Below are 16,690 nucleotides of genomic sequence, written 5' to 3'. Positions count from 1 at the left end.
ATCAAATGAGAGAACAAGATAAAGAATTTTAATTTCAGATTGCTACAAAGATCAAAACAATAAGACAACAAAATACCATTGCCATACTAAACATTCACATAACAGATGAGTGAGAAATCACAGGAGCAGCCTTTGAACCTTCCTATCAACAGATGTAGTACACTGACTAGTTCCTTCCTGGGCAGTGTATGTCAGCTCTTAGTTAATATGCTAGGCACCTTCACATGTAATCAAAGTGTACAAATAACAAGAATGTAGAAAAATGTGTTTTCTTTGTGTTACATGCAGTCTTGTTGACTGCATAAGGAGTGTCAGGCTTTGGTATACAAAGTCATACAGGGATTAATCCTTGAAAATTTAACAATCCTATGAGGGATATAACAAAAACTAAATTGGGAAAGTCCTATAAAAGGCTTGAATAAAATGCAACAGGGGAAACTCCAAAAACCACAGAAGAAAATTCTAACAGCTTGATGATTAAACCAGAGAGAATAAACTTCCATAGCTTCCTTTCTCTGCAGCTGAGCTTTTTTTCCCAGCCTTGACCACATGTGAAATATACAAGAGAGTTTTCAGGAAGAAAGGAAAGCCATCAGGCACATGGAATTTGAAATAGAGGATGGCTCAGCCTTTACTCTCCTGTCATAATAAATATCTTTATTGGCCATTACTATGTGTGATCACATACAATGAGAAAATTAATCCCTGTAAGCTAAAGGGCTCAAGTGCTCAACTCATTATGTCCTTCATATGTGAGATTCATTTGATAATTATGGATTTAAGATGGACTTATGAAAAGGATCGTTGAATATTTATTTAAAGTTTGACTTTAATCAGCTCTCACTGACTTAAAAAAATCACATTCTACTAGGATACCTTTGTGAAGTTTCTTATGATGTCAGCCATATTTCTTGATTAAGCAACTTCTTCAGAAAGTCATTGAGAGTGTGCACATGAGCTTACTAGAAAAGAAGGCTCATTGACAGGCTAGTGATTGCTTATGGGGTAATATGTCCAAGGAAGGATATGAAGGAACAAGACCATAATTGTTAGTTTGTCGTCTTGGAAAAGATGGAAAATAGAAAGGTTCTAAGCATAAAAAACATTTTGAGCAATGAAGAATCACATCTTCTTTTAGAAAAAAAAAAAGAGACCAATTTCAGAAAGCAGAGAAATTAAAGTCATTGTATTAACCCAGTTTGTTTCATCCTACCTATTGTCCTAATAATAACATGATCCCTATAACTTCAGCCTTGATTTAAATAAACCTATACATCAAGTGGAAGGACTAATGTATTAGTAAGCCAGCATTGTGTGTGTATGTGTCTGTGTGTGTTATGGGGGGGATGTGAGTAAGAATACAGATCTCCTAATCATAAAGATCTTATAGTTGACTGGGAGACATTGTCAAATTAATAAAATACATTCTGTGGTAGGATGTCAGCTACTCACTGAAGTAAACTTGATGTGAAAAAATGGGGTCCCAAAGATTTTGTTGAGTATAGATTGCTCCCTGAAACTTATTTCTAAGTCAAAATATGCAATAAGGCAGCAATCAAGAGCTGCTGAGCACAGGTAAGATAAGAATTCAGGGAAGCCTGTGGGACAGTTAGCAAGAGCAAAACTTCTGATTTAGGGATACAAGTGATGCTGTCTTTACAGCTCAGAGTATAAAGAAGAAATGCTCAATTCTGCCCCTGGCAGTGTGGAGATTTGGATCCATTTGAAGCAAGATATAGACGACTTGTTTCTAAACTGTAACAAATAAAGGGAGGACATACTATAAGTCTGATGTGATGGTTTATGAATGTTGAAATCTCTTTGACTTCCAGAAAGAAGGATAATGGTGGCTTCTAATTCCCTTTTCATTGCTCACTAAGCTACATCCTTCAGTCTGGCTGTATTCCCTGTCATCACTGCTAACAATCTCTCAACACAGCACACTCCAACTTTATCCTTCCTTGCTTCTCACAGTGAACTTACAGGAAGCTATTGGCTTAACCTTTCTTTGTAATAAAAGATCTCTTAAACCCACCACTGCAGGCCCCAGTACCATCATATACTCAAGTAATTGATACAAAGGGGGGTCCTTATCAAGGACTCAAGTAGAGTTGTAAGAGGATATTCAAACAATTGCTGTATGCTCTTTGAAAGTATCAAGCCCACTGTCGTCTACTTTGGTGATTTTCAAACCTTTGTCAAATAGTGCTTTACTGCATATTTCAAAGTAGCTAGAAAAGAAGATTTTGAACATTCTCATAAATTCTCAAACACAAATGTTTGACATAATACATTTGATAAATTCCCTGATGTGCTTGTTATCTTATGTGTACAGTTACAGAAACCTATAGCTTATATATATTATTAATTTGTATAATAATCATATGATGATAATACTTAAAAATATGATGAGATACTGAGAAGACATTTTCCTGGTTAATAGTTTGAATCAAGACAATATAAGCTTAGATGTTGTGGTGAATGAAAGTAGCCCCCATAGACCCATAGGGAGTAGCATTATTAGGAGGTACAGCCTTATAAGAGTAGGTGTGGCTTTGCTGGAGAAAATATGTCACTTCAGGTGGGCTTTGAGGTCTCAGATGCTCAAGCCAGGCCCAATCTCACTCTTTTCCTTCTTACTGCAATGTCTCACTCTCTTCTACTTCCTGCTGAACTGCATGAAGAATTCTCAGCTACCTTTCCAGCACCTTATCTACCTGCTTGCTAGCATGCTTCCCTTCATGATAACAAGGGACTAAACCTCTGAACTATAAGCCAATCCAATTAAAATTTTTTCCTTTATAAGAGTTTCCATGGTCATGGCAATAGAAAACCTAACTAAGACTGATGATACAGGTCCAATAAATGATGAGGGCATTGTATTGAGTGCTTTCTGGATTATAAATGGGGTTGAGCAAACACATTGGGTATCCAATGAAATACAGAAAATAGAATTGTGATTCAAGTTCACTATATACAAATTGAATCCTCAAAATGACAACATTCTTCATTTCATTAAAACAAGAGATATTCTTGAACTAGTTTGTCCCAGTGTATTTAGGATTTCAAGCTTTCTATGTACTTGCAACTCAGTAGGAGCAAAGATAATCATGACTCATGCTGACTATGGCTGAGTTCCCTGGGTTCCCTTGGTTCCCAGGAGTTCATATCCCTGCATTTAAAAATAACAAAATCTCACCAAGGACTACACTGGTCTCCAGAGGATTACTTGTGAGCTTTCCATTCTTCACAGGCAGTGTGAATGTCAGTGGAGGATGAGAACAGATGATGTTCAAGTGTTTAATTTTGGCACTTAGATTTATATAATGATGTTTTCCTATATTTATTTTGGATCTAGTCTTGTGTATTTTCTATCAGGCACCATTATCTGCATCTCACAGATAACACAGTGAGACTTGATGTTGGCCATGGAGCAGATGAAATATCATAGATTTTACTATGTGCTGATATGCCAGTAGGTCAAATGTTTGCAAAGTATAGAATTGCACAGACTATCTCATTCCATACTCATAAGCAAAAGGAAATTTTGTTTATTGTACTAACATAAATATGAATATTATAACTACCTTTTATTAAATACCCATTGTGTCCTAGGTTTTTTTTATATAATGCTGCATTCATGTGAGTGACTTTCTTGTTCAGCTTCAGTTGGAATCCAAAAAACTAAGATGGGATGGAAGTTATAATAGGTTCCAACTACTAATGATAAAAAACTTATCTAAAACCTTGACACTTCAAGCAGTATTTGGATTGGGTATAGCAATGTATGTTAATAATTCTAATGCTCGGAATGCTGAATTAGGAATATTACATGTTTGAAGACACACTGGCCTACATTGTGAGATTCTATATGATAATAACAAGCTAAATATAAGTGTCTATTATGTTGACAAATGCCTTGGGCAAAGGAATCGGGTATAGTGTGTGGCTTCAGCTGCCTCTAAGGCTAAAAGTAACTAAAAATGTAGACCCAAATTGTTTGAAGGCTAATTCATCCATATATTTGGGCCCATAAGAAACAAACACAAAGATTGAAAGTGACATCTAGAATTTCACTTTGGTTTGCCTCTCCACAGTGTGGTCATCTTGTACATAACTTTCTCAGCTATGAATTCTGAGATTCTAGAAAAAAAATGTTTCATAGCATAAAACCATCCAAAGTCACTCAGGGTCACTTCCTTAATTTTTGTTGAAGCCTACTTACTTTCAAGGCAGTATAATCTCTCCTACTAATGGACACTGAAATGCTAACACTATGTTTTTTAAAAGTCAAAGTATCTGTACATAGAAGGGAAAAGTTGTCAGTTTAAGCTGCTATAAGAGAATATCACAGACCAACTGGTTTAAAGAGTATCTGTTTAACTCTTGGAATTCTGGAAAATTGAAATTCTTCACACCCGTTGCCTAGTGAGGAGAGTTTTCTGGGTTACACACTTCAAAAGTTATATTGTATTCTCACTATAAGTATAACACGTGCAGTAAAGGGGAGAGAGCTTGATATGAACTCTTTTTAAGAGTACTAAGACAATTCATGGGCTCTTAGCTTCATGAACTACTTATATCCAAAAGTTTCTACCTCCTAGACATACTGCATTTATGGTTAAGATTTCAATATATAGATTTTAGAGAGGCACAGATCTCAAGTTTATGATGGAGTGTGTATTGAAATCTAAAATCAGCAATAAAATACATTACTTATTCAGGATAATAAAACAAATACATCAGTAAGTTGTTTGAGAATATAATGTAGTTTGGGGAGAAATGGCAACTCTGTCCATATTTCTTAAGTATAAAACAATTAAAAAGAGAGATGGGAGAAGCTTCCTTTTTTTCTTACTGGCAGGAAGTGATGCTTGGTAAATTTGGAGAGCTTGTTTTTATAGGCACCTCTTGAAATTTGTGGGATAGAATGAATTGGATCACACTCATAAGTATAAAGTCTAAAGCTAATTTGTAATTAATTATCCAGAGTAGCCTAGAAATCTAAAGAAGCCTAAGGCTATGTATCCCTCAGAACCATTCTGGACAGGGACATTTATGTCATCACAAAGTATGAGATGTCTGGGGAATACAGCAATTAATTCCTCCATTCACTAAAAAGGACAATTTGGGAAAAGATTTTCCCAATCCTATGTCTAACAGAGGGCTAATATCTAATATATACAAAGAACTCAAGAAGGTAGACTCCAGAGAACCAAATACCCTTACTAAAAAATGGGGTACAGAGCTAAACAAATAATTCTCAACTGAGGAATCTCAGATGGCAGAAAAGCACCTAAAGAAATGTTCAACATCCTTAGTTATCAGGGAAATGCAAATCATAACAACCCTGAGATTCCACCTCACACCACTCAGAATGGCTAAGATCAAAAATTCAGGTGACAGCAGTTGCTACTGAAGATATGGAGAAAGAGGAACACTGGTCCATTGTTGGTGGGATTGCAAATTGGTACAACTATTCTTGAAATCAGTCTGGCAGTCCTCAGAAAATTGGACATAGTAATACCTGAGGACCCAGCTATACCACTCTTGGGCATATATTCAAAAGATGTTACAACATATAACAAGGGCACATGATCCACTATCTTTATAGCAGCCATACTTATAATAGCCAGAAGATGCAAAGAACCCAGATGTCCGTCAACACAGGAATGGATACAGAAAATGTGATACATTTACACACTGGAGTACTACTCAGCTACTAAAATCAATGACTTCATAAAATTCACAGACCAGTGGATGGAACTAGAAAATATCATCCTGAGTAAGATAATCCAGTCACAAAAGAACATACATGATATGAACTCACTGACAAGTAGATATTAAGCAAAAGTTCAGAATACCCACAATAAAACTCACAGGTCATATGAAGTTCAAGAAGAAGGAAGACCAAAGTGTGGATGCTTCAGTCTTATTTAGAAGGGGAAAAACATGCTCATGGGAGGTAGAAGGTGGGAGGGACTTGGGTGAAAAAAAGGAGGGGGAGGGGAAATGGGAGACATGGGAGATGAGATCAGGTATGGGAGGAGATAGAGAATACATACAGAGAGGGTCAGGACATTGAACAGAGGTATGTAGCAATGGGGCATGGGGAAATAAAGTTAGCCACCAGAAAGCCCGAGATGCCAGGAGAGCAAGAGGCCCCCAGGATCCAACGGGGATGGCATTAGCTGAAATATCCAACAATGGGGGAGAGAAGCTGTATAGACCATGTCCAGAGGTTAGGCATGGCTTCTGGTTGAAAGATGGGGCCATCCACCCATCTTCAAAATTTTAACCCAGAATTTCTCCTGTCTAAAGGAAATACAGTGGCCAAAAGTGGAGCAGAGACTGAAGGAAAGACCAACCAGAGACTGCTCCACTTGGGGATCCATCTCATATGCAGACACCAAACTTAGACACTATTGCTGATGCCAAGAAGTGGTTGCTGACAGGAGCCTTATATAGCTGTCTCCTGAGAGGCTCTGCCAGAGCCTGACCAATACAGATGGAGATGCTTGCGGCCAACCATTGGACTGAGCATGGGGACCCCAATGGAGGAGTTAGGGGAAGGACTGAAGGAGCTGTAGAAGTTTGCAACCCCATAGGAAGAACAACAATATCAACCAATCAGAGCGCCCAGAGACTAAACCACAACCAAAGAATACACATGGAGAAACCTGTTGCTCCAGCTGCATATATAAAAGAGGATGGCCTTATCTGGCATCAATGGGAGAGCAGACCTTTTGTCCTGTAAAGGCTTGATGTCCCAGGGTAGGGGAATACTACGGCAGTGAGGCATGAGTGGGTGGGTAGGTGAGTACCCTCATAGAAGCAGGGAAATAGAATAGGGAATTGTGGAGGGAAAACCAGGAAATGGGATAACATTTAAAATGTAAATAAATAAAATAACCAATAAAAAAAGAAAATAAAAAGATAAGCACTTTGGCTTTGCTTGACATTATAACGGGATGTTCTGGTTCACAGTGCCTAAGAAGCAAAGGAGCCAGCTAAGCATGCACTGAAACCTTTTATATTATGAACCAAAATAAATTCTTCTTTAAGAAAAAAAAAAAGAACTAAAAGGACCTGGCATAAAAGAGCCAGAAGCATTAAAGGGAAAAGTTTAAGGGAATTTGGTAAATCAAGTGTATTCTGTCAGTGTTGCCAAGGATTTGATATCAAAGATAAACCAAGCAAATAAATAAATAGCCCCAGGTATGTACCATACATAGATTGCATCACTCCATAATGGCAAATGAGTGTTCTTTTTTTATTAGATATTTTCTTCATTTACATTTCAAATGCTATCCCAAAAGTGCCCTCTACCCTCCTCCTGCCCTGCTCCTCAATCCACTCATTCTTAGGGCTCTGAATTTCAGTTCCTTCCATTGTGTCAAAGGTGGCGCACGCTTTTAATCCCAGTACTCAGGAGGCAGAGGCAGGCAGATTTCTGAGTTCGAGGCCAGCCTGGTCGACAAAGTGAGTTCCAGGACAGCCAGGGCTATACAGAGAAACCCTGTCTCGAAAAACCAAAAAAAAAAAAAAAAAAAAGACAACCATCTGGAAGGAAAATGCCTTATGAAAATTGGAATCCTATCCATTAAAAGATATGGAAAAACAATCTTTAATTGAATGAGAATGCAGAGCTTAGACTGCCTATGGACTAAGGTGTCATTAAAAGCTGGGAAAATAAAGTATTCTTGGAGTTCCTGAAAATAACTAATGGTATATGGTATCTGTCAGAGATTTTAATTCATGGTTAGATATTTAAAAGCTCTAAGGAAAGCAGTCATTGGGAAAGCATCAAGTATATTTGCTTCCAAATATTTCAAATAAATGTGACTCATGCACATTAAATATTTTTTATCGACTAGAAACATAGAAAGTATTATTTTTCCATGAAGCAGATAAATTAAGGGTTTATCTGTGGCATTTCTGCAGTAAGGACCAGCATCTTTATGTCCTTGCATTGTGTACAGGTCATCTGTGTCATGGATGCAGTGAAAATAATACAGAAGAAATAATGTCATGCCAGTTTCCAGGCCATAGCAGTGACAACCTGACAGTTCTTTGTTTTAAGTAACCCTCTCTAAGATTTGGATCTACAGTGAAGTTCATTTACCTGAGACTTTCATGCCCATCTGATGGAGCCAGCTAAGCCTAAAGTCTCTTTAGACAGGTGTCAGAGCAGGAAGTTAAGTCATAGAGAATGATTCCAAGTAGCTCCATCTCCCAAAGGAATCACACAAAGTAACCTCAGCTGACATTTCACAGAAGAGGAAAATGATACAGCTGAACCATGTCCAAATCAATCACACACAAAGGGACAAGACATAGTACACATTGATGGCTATCACTTAAAGCTATGAGGCTTAGAGAAATTTTTACATATTAATAAATACACTAAACATTCCCATCTTGTAAATAAGGAAACAGACTGTATAAGATTTTCACAAGAAAATGTCTTTAACAAATGATAAATGATATTTAAAACTTTTTTCTACTGCACATTATTTTCACATGAGTAATAGCATTGTACCTTGGTTTTCCTATAACAAATACCTAAGATGTATAAAGATCTCATGATGTATAAGATGTATAATCTGGCTCATGATCTCAAAGGTTTCAGTCTGTGGACAGCTGATCCTATTACTTTTGAGGTGAGAATGAACCAGCAAATTATGTTCAGCTGTGTATAATACAGCACTACTACTTACCACACGGAGACTAGGAAGCACAGAGGCAAGAGGAGCTAAGATCCCAATAACAATTCAAGAACATAGCCCTAGTTACATAAGTTACATAACTTCCTTCAACTAGACTGTGCAAAGCTAAGGACCAGTCTTTAGTCTAAAGGCCTTTAGGGAGCATCCCGCCTTGGCTCCCCAAGACTCATGTTCACCTCATAAAAGCAACATGCATTCTGTACACTGCCAAGAATCTCCAAAGTCTTCAACATTCCTGAAAAGTCCAGTATTATTGTTTCCTCAAAGATGTAAGACAAACCCTGTTTTAAAAAGAGGGGAGGGGAATTTCATGCTTGTCCCAGTATATAATGGCGCGCAAGAGAGATGGGATGTTTTCTGATGGAGAAAAACAAGAATCAAAGCAAAGGTGAAAACTAGCAAGGCAAATACTAAATCCTATCTCCATGTCTTACCTGAGACAAATGGCACAATGTGGGCACCAAAATTCTTGAACAATCTTGCTACTAGGACCTTCCTAGATACAGTACTTTAGGTAACTCTGATAACTTCTTAAACAGTCTGCCCACCATCTGCAGCCTTGCTCAGTATACATTCTACACTATTAGTTGCTATAACTTTGTGGAGGCTTTAATGACACTCTGAGTTCAAACTAAGGAATCACTCCTGGATATATATATATATATATATATATATATATATATATATATACATATTCTTTATATACATTTCAAATGCTATTCCGAAATTTCTCTATACCCTCCCTCCACCCTGCTCCCCTACCTTCTTGGCTCTGGCATTCACCTGTATTGGGACATATAAAGTTTGCAATACCAAGGGGCCTCTCTTCCCAGTGATGGCCAACTAGGCCATCTTCTGCTACATATGCAGCTAGAGATACGAGCTCTGGGAGTACTGGTTAGTTAATATTGTTGCTCCACCTATAGGGTTGCAGACCCCTTCAGCTCCTTNGGTGCTTTCTCTAGCTTCTCCATTGGGGCCCCTGTGTACCATCTTATAGATGATGTCCCTCAACAGAAGAATGGCTACAGAAAATGTGTTACATTTACACAATGGAGTACTACTCAGCAATTAAAAACAATGGATTTATGAAATTCTTGTACAAATGGATGTATCTGGAGGATATCATCCTTAGTGAGGTAACCCAATCAGAAAAGAAGTTATTAGATATGCACTCACTGATAAGTGGATATTAGCCCAGAAACATAGAACATCCAAGATACAATTTGCAAAACATAAGAAAATCAAGAAGAGGGAAGACCAATGGGTGGATACTTCATTCCTCCTTAAAATAGGGAACAAAATAACCATTAAAGGAGTTACAGAGACAAAGTTTGGAGCTAAGACGAAAGGATGGACTATCCAGAGACTACCCCACCTGAGGGGTGTCTTATATCATTGTGGATTTGTGTTCTGCCCCACCGTTGGGGGTGCTCAGCACTGCTGTTGACAAGGCCGAACTCGAGGAGTTTGACTGCATTTACACTGCTCCATGGTTCTGGGCTACAGGGAAGTGATGAGCACTGCTTAGGGGGTAGGAAAATGTAGCCTAAGATGTGGGAAGCTGAAGCTGGTGTTCATGCTAGAAAACCACACAGAGAAGTGGGGAATGAAGTATAGGGGCCTACAGTTCATGACAAGGATGGAATGGGGGCTCCCAGACTACTGGACACCCAGGTGGCACTGCTGAGTTAAGAGGAGCTGAGGAGGGAGGGGAACAGGTTGACAAGCCAGGACTGGGGAAATGGGAGCTCCAGCTTAGATCATCTATAATTGTCCTTAGCTTAGCAACAGTTGTCTGGGCATTCAGAGAGGCCTTTTGCAAGAGACTTAGGCTGTGGCTCAGTAGTTGAAGGCCTTCTCCATGCTCCCCACAGAGGTTCTTGATGAAAAAGACAGTCGAAGTTTATCCATACCATTTATCAACTGTTCATCGTGGAAAATGGATGCGTGGCAACTTCTCAGGGTGGACCAGAGATTAAATACCTTTTGCAAGGAGGAATGTCCTGGAAGGGACACTTATTGACCAAACCCTCAGGGCCTCTAGGTACCTCATTAGCATGGAGAACTCCATTTTAGGCTAAGAGACCACACGTCACATTTTCTTATGTGAGAAGAATGGTATGTGTTCCAAGCCAGGAAACTGTCAGGGAGCAGGGAGATGCCTAACATCTCAAGTGGGTACTTGGGTTTCAGGGTCTAAGATCCACTCTACCCACTCTAACTTACCAAGTTTCCTGGCATGGTCCACTCTTTCACATATCATGTTCAGCCTGTCACCACAGGCTTCCCTTTGAGATCTACATGGAAGTAAGACCCTATAGTTCTTGCATTCTTCATTCCTGCAAAAGCAGCATCAGTGGGGCAATGCCAAGTTATACTGATGCTCTGAGCTATTCCTGGACTTCTTAGCCATCGCTGCAATAGATTGTGGGTATAGCAACAAATAAGATCAAATTACTGGAGCTAAGGAAATGTAACAGACTTCAAGTGCCTTTTAGGGTATACTTTCTTTTTTTAATTATTTAAGAATCTCATATTTTGAACATACTCACCTCTTCAGGTCCTCCCCTTATCTTCCAGTCACTGCCCCAATCCTTTTGGTCCCAACATTGAGATTTCTTCTTATTTTCTCTCTTTCTAAATAAAATCTAGTGTGTGTTGCCCAGGTAGTCTCAGTATTACAAACTGCTTGGTCTGTAGTCAGGCGACCAGGAGCTTCATTGTAAAAATAAAAATATAAAAACAATCTATTTTTTATTTTCTGGATGTCAATGAAGCAGTGTTTTGCAGTCACCACAGGGAAGATGCACATATGAACTCAGAGATAAAAACAGCATGCACAAGACCTGCAAGCTCCTCCCAGAGAAAACCCCAGCATAGTGTATGGGAATGTCAATATGCAATCCCACTACTAGGTGAAGGTATACTTTCTTTTAAAGTTAAATATCAACACTGGAATATCAATGCTAAATCCATAATTTTTCCATATTATGTTTTATCTCACATGTAAGCTATACATCATTCTGTAGGGTGCATGTAGATGAGGGATACTTACAAGCACCTAGGTGCATGTAGGTGAGAGATAATTATGTCAAAGGAATTGTCAGAATGAGCCATACATTATCCAGAAGAAAATTTGGTTTTATTTCTAGAAACCAAAACCAAAAATTAGAAGTACTAAAAATGATAATTAGCACTTTTTAGGAAATTTCATTGGATTTTATTCATATCTTTAAATACTGCTAGCAAAGTCCAGTAAGGAATTAAAGCAAAGGTGAATAGGATCGTGGATGGTGGAGCAGATGCTGCTGAAAGCTGCAAACATTCGTAAGGGAAAACCAGATGGGTTTATTGACATATGAGATCAGTTGTGAGAAAGTGAACTGGGAATCAAGACTGATCTCAGCATTCTTACCTAAACAGAGATGCCATTGGGAGTGGCCAGAAACATACAAGAAGGATGAAGCTAGGTCAGAGAACTCCTTGGAAAGAGTACAATCATGAGAACATAGATGGCTGTATATACAGAAAGCACTGTGGCTGATATAATATAAAACATCATGTAATTTATCACCAGTGGAACACAACTGTGGGTACTTATACACTGTTAAAACAGCTGTCATTTATTGTACCCTTAGAGTCCCACTGGAAAAACAGAAACTATGTCAGCATTTGCATAGAAGGTGTTTTATGTAAAGAATCAGTTACAGTTGCAATTACAGTTCTGGGAAGAATAGGAAAAGTACATAATCACACCAGGCAATTTTCATAGATATCTCAGTGGGCCTGATTCAATTAAGTGTCTGAAAAGAGAGGGTTCCTTTCCTGAGGAAGAGCTGATGCCTGATCCACGTCAGTCCAGAATTCTAGCCTGTTCATCCCCAGGCCTGCCTGTGAACACTGGGCTTGCCAAGCTATCCAGCTCAAGCAACCAATATGAGAACTATAATAAATCTTTCTTAGTTCATGGTTGATCCCTGGCTGATATCATAGAAATAATAGAGAAAAGTTATCTACAGCAGGTGTCAGGTGGATGGAAAGTGAGGAGGGAAGAGCAACAGGATAAAGACAACAGGGACAAGGTTGCTTCTTTGGCTACATCTTTTGACTTACAGCTTTCTTGTTTGGCTAGCCATCATTTCTTAAGGTTGACTTTCTGTGGGTTTCCCAGAGTGTTCCTCTGGGAAGAAAATAGGAGGTTGATATAAATTCACAGAGAATGGTAACTTTGACTTAAGCTGAGTGATATATTGACATTCACAGATAGACTGCATGTGGCAGCTTTGCCCTCTCTGTGAGTGAGTTGACACTAAGTCTGGCCATGCAACTTATCTGGATCAGTGAGACAAACTAATCACAGTAAGTTCATTACTCATTGAGTGCTTTGCCTATGAAGGAACTGAGGCTGGACTCCTTAAAGGATGAGCAAGGAGAAACCCAGCCTTCCACCTACCTGTAGAACAAGCCACCAGCTCCCTATCTCCTAACACATATCCTGAAGTGGAAACATGCAGGAAATATCATCCACCTAGTCACAAAACTTGGAGCAAATTAACAAAAGTCTTTATTCAAAGCCACTGAATTCAGGATAGCTAGCTATAGTTAACTGATAATCTCACCTATCTCTGAAGAAAAACCTCCCACTAGGAATGATACAATGCCATCATTAATTGTTTATCCATATCAATGCTTATTATTTTAATTTTGAGATTATAATGTAATTATATTGTGCTTATGTGTGTAGTTATAATAGTATAATAATAACTATAAAAAATAATGCAGTGTACACTATTTCTCCCTTCCCTGCTCTCTTTCAAATTCACCAACTTTTTTTTTCATTAGTTTGTTGTTACTTATAACACATATATGTGTATATTCTAAATACAATCTGCTCTGCCTCAGTGATGTTATTTGTATGTATATTTTAGGGCTGAGCATTTATTATTTGACAAGCAATTGGTGGCTCTCCCCTGGAGATAAATGTTTCTCACACTTTCAGCATTGCTTAGTTATCTCTAGTTCTTTATATAGGATTGAGGCCTTTAGGGCTTTGCCATGTCCACTTTGGTATTTCTAATTGTTGTGTCTTTGTTCAGTTCAGATTCAGTTAGTAACATTAGAGAGGTTTCACAGGTGTAGCTTCTGACATTACTAGAAGACACTAGATATTACAATCTTTCTGCCCACTCTTCTGCAATGATCCTTGAACCTTAGGTGGTAGGAATTACTTTACTGGTATATGCATTGGAACTGAGCTCCAAAACTCTGAATTTTTATCCCTGTGTCTTAGTCAGGGTTTCTATTCCTGCACAAACATCATGACCAAGAAGCAAGTTGGGGAGGAAAGGGTTTATTCAGCTTACATTTCCACATTGCTTTTCATCACTGAAAGAAGTCAGGACTGGAACTCAAGCAGGTCAGGGAGCAGGAGATGGTGCAGAGGCCATGGAGGGATGTTCTTTACTGGCTTGCTTCCCCTGGCTTGCTCAGCCTGCTCTCTTATAGAACCAAGAATACCAGCCCAGGGATGGTCCCACCCACAATGGGCCTTTCCCCCTTGATCACTAATTGAGATCTTATGGAGGCATTTCCTCAACTGAAGCTCCTTTCTCTATGATAAATCCAGCTGTGTCAAGTTGACATAAAACTAGCCAGTATACCTTGTTTTTCTTTTTTCTTTTTGAAATAATAATAATAAAATTAAATCATTTCTCTTTTTATTTTTCTCACTCCAAACCCTTCTCCCTTCACATATATGCCTCTTGCTTTTTTGATTTTTAAGAGAATATTCTGTATATTGTTCATTTGGGACATCAAAAAAGATGATTTATTGTATACAAGTTACATTTGTACACAAGTGAGAACAGAACTATTTCAGAATGCCATAGGTCCAGGGCAGAGAGCCAGAAAGACTGTTTTGGTTGTAAGAAAGGCAACTATGGTCTCAGCAAGAAGATGATGTTTCTCACTGAAACATTTTACCAACAGTAGTAGACAGTACAATAGCTTGCATTAATATTCCAGTCGTAAGCATCCCTTACTTCTGCTCCCTCAGCCTTCATAATACACAAACTAATTTATTTGGTCCTCTGACTCATTTTCCTTCTGTTGTGCTTCTGCTTGCACATTTGCTTCTTTGTCCAGTTCCCTTTCAGGATGAAGGATTTTCAAGGAAGATGGTCTAAGAAAGAGCTCATTTTGGGATTTATAATGGCTGGAATGTAAATGTTTTTAATGTAGAGTTTTAGATGGGACAGAATGGCAACTGAATAAAAAGTTATTATAGAAAAAGCAAGACTGTAATCAATGCACACTTGAGGAAAATGAAGGATAGATCACAGTAAGATTCTTAGACAGGCAATTTTGTATAACTCAGAACATAAAAAAGAATAGAGTTTCTGGTGCCCAATATACTGTAAAGTTTCACTTAATCTCTAAATCAGGGCCACTCTGAATTCAGGTCCCAAGTTATAATTAATCCTCCCTTAAGATATATGGCTCTGCATACTAATAAGGGCCTGCAAACATTCCAAGTGCATACATGGGATGTGGTAACTATTGTCAGGATCATATTCACCACATCTCTCTACTACTAAATGCTTATGGGTTAAATTCTGCTACTCAGGGCCCACAGTTCCCATATCTCTATTGTCCTAAATTTATCAGCACACACTCTGAAGTTGCACTTTCTCTTTAGACCTTTGATGACTCTTGCCTTTTCTACCATATTAATAGTCTTGACTATCCTAAGAGCTAGATGGCCAAATGAATGTGCAAGCTAATTACTAGTGACCATGGCTTGTTAGTCTAACATAAAATTAGCACTATTACAGATGCAACAGATTTATTAGTTTGTCCTCCCTCTTCTCACCCAAGTCCCCTGGAGATTAGATGGAACACAGGATTATCTTGGTATGTAGATTAGAAAATTCTCTCCATGGCCTTTTCTCTTTACTTGTTTTAAGTAGTCACATAAACATGTTTTATAAAATAGGGTCTTAATGTAATAAGGAAATTATAATAAAAGAATTAAGTAATTCTAGATTCAAATTGACAAGGCTTCCAGGATAATCATAGCTAATTTATACAACTGTCTTATTTATTTTTATTGGTTATTAGGAATAAAAGGGTGAATGTGCTACAATGAATAAAGTCAAACTTGTGGGATACAGTGAGTAATCTGTGTTGCCTTCACATGTTTGTTCAAAGGTACCAATCCTACCAGCAAAGGTATCCTAAATTCCATAATGATAAGTAAATCATTGGTAGGAAAAGTTTCTTTACCTCATTCCTTGTGGAGGGGAACACTAGAGCAGATTTGATGAGCTTCACCTCTGGGTTGCTGTGGCCAAATCATCCATCAAAGGCTATTACCAGGAGAAGCAGACTCTTAGTCTCCTTCTGACCCTTACACATGGCTATTGTGCATACTTCTTTCATGACTTAGCTTTTAAACATACAGCCCCTCAATAAGCTTTGTGATACCTGCAAAAATGGGGTCCTCTGAAAAAAGTAAAATCATAGGTGTGTGCTGGATGTTACTATGGCACACATCGCAGCAATGTCTCACAGAGCAAATGCCCCACTCAAAAGTAAATTTGAACAAAAGAGATTTTCTATGCACAGATTCTGTTTAAAGGATCAGGCTGATATAATGAGACAAACATTTACCTTGGCATCAGGACGCTCAGTTCCATTTGAAAGTTCTTTTGCCCCAATGGTTTGCCTCTCTGTGCCTCAGTTTCCACATTGGGAAATTGGAGAACAAAAAATAAGATTTTTTAAATTATGTGACTGAAGAAGGCTCAAGTGGGTAATGCTTGTGGCCAGACTTCATACTATTAAATATTAGGGTGTATGTGAATTATGTTTTCCTGGAAAACATTAAAATGTTGATCTTCTGCAAGTATGCACTTAGACCTACAAATCTAAGTACTAACCATGTGTTTAGAAACTTT

This window comes from Mus caroli, chromosome 3 (assembly GCF_900094665.2).
Source record: "Mus caroli chromosome 3, CAROLI_EIJ_v1.1, whole genome shotgun sequence".
Taxonomy (NCBI): domain Eukaryota; kingdom Metazoa; phylum Chordata; class Mammalia; order Rodentia; family Muridae; genus Mus; species Mus caroli.
The sequence above is the reverse complement of the archived record's forward strand: the minus strand, read 5'-3'. Positions refer to the sequence as shown.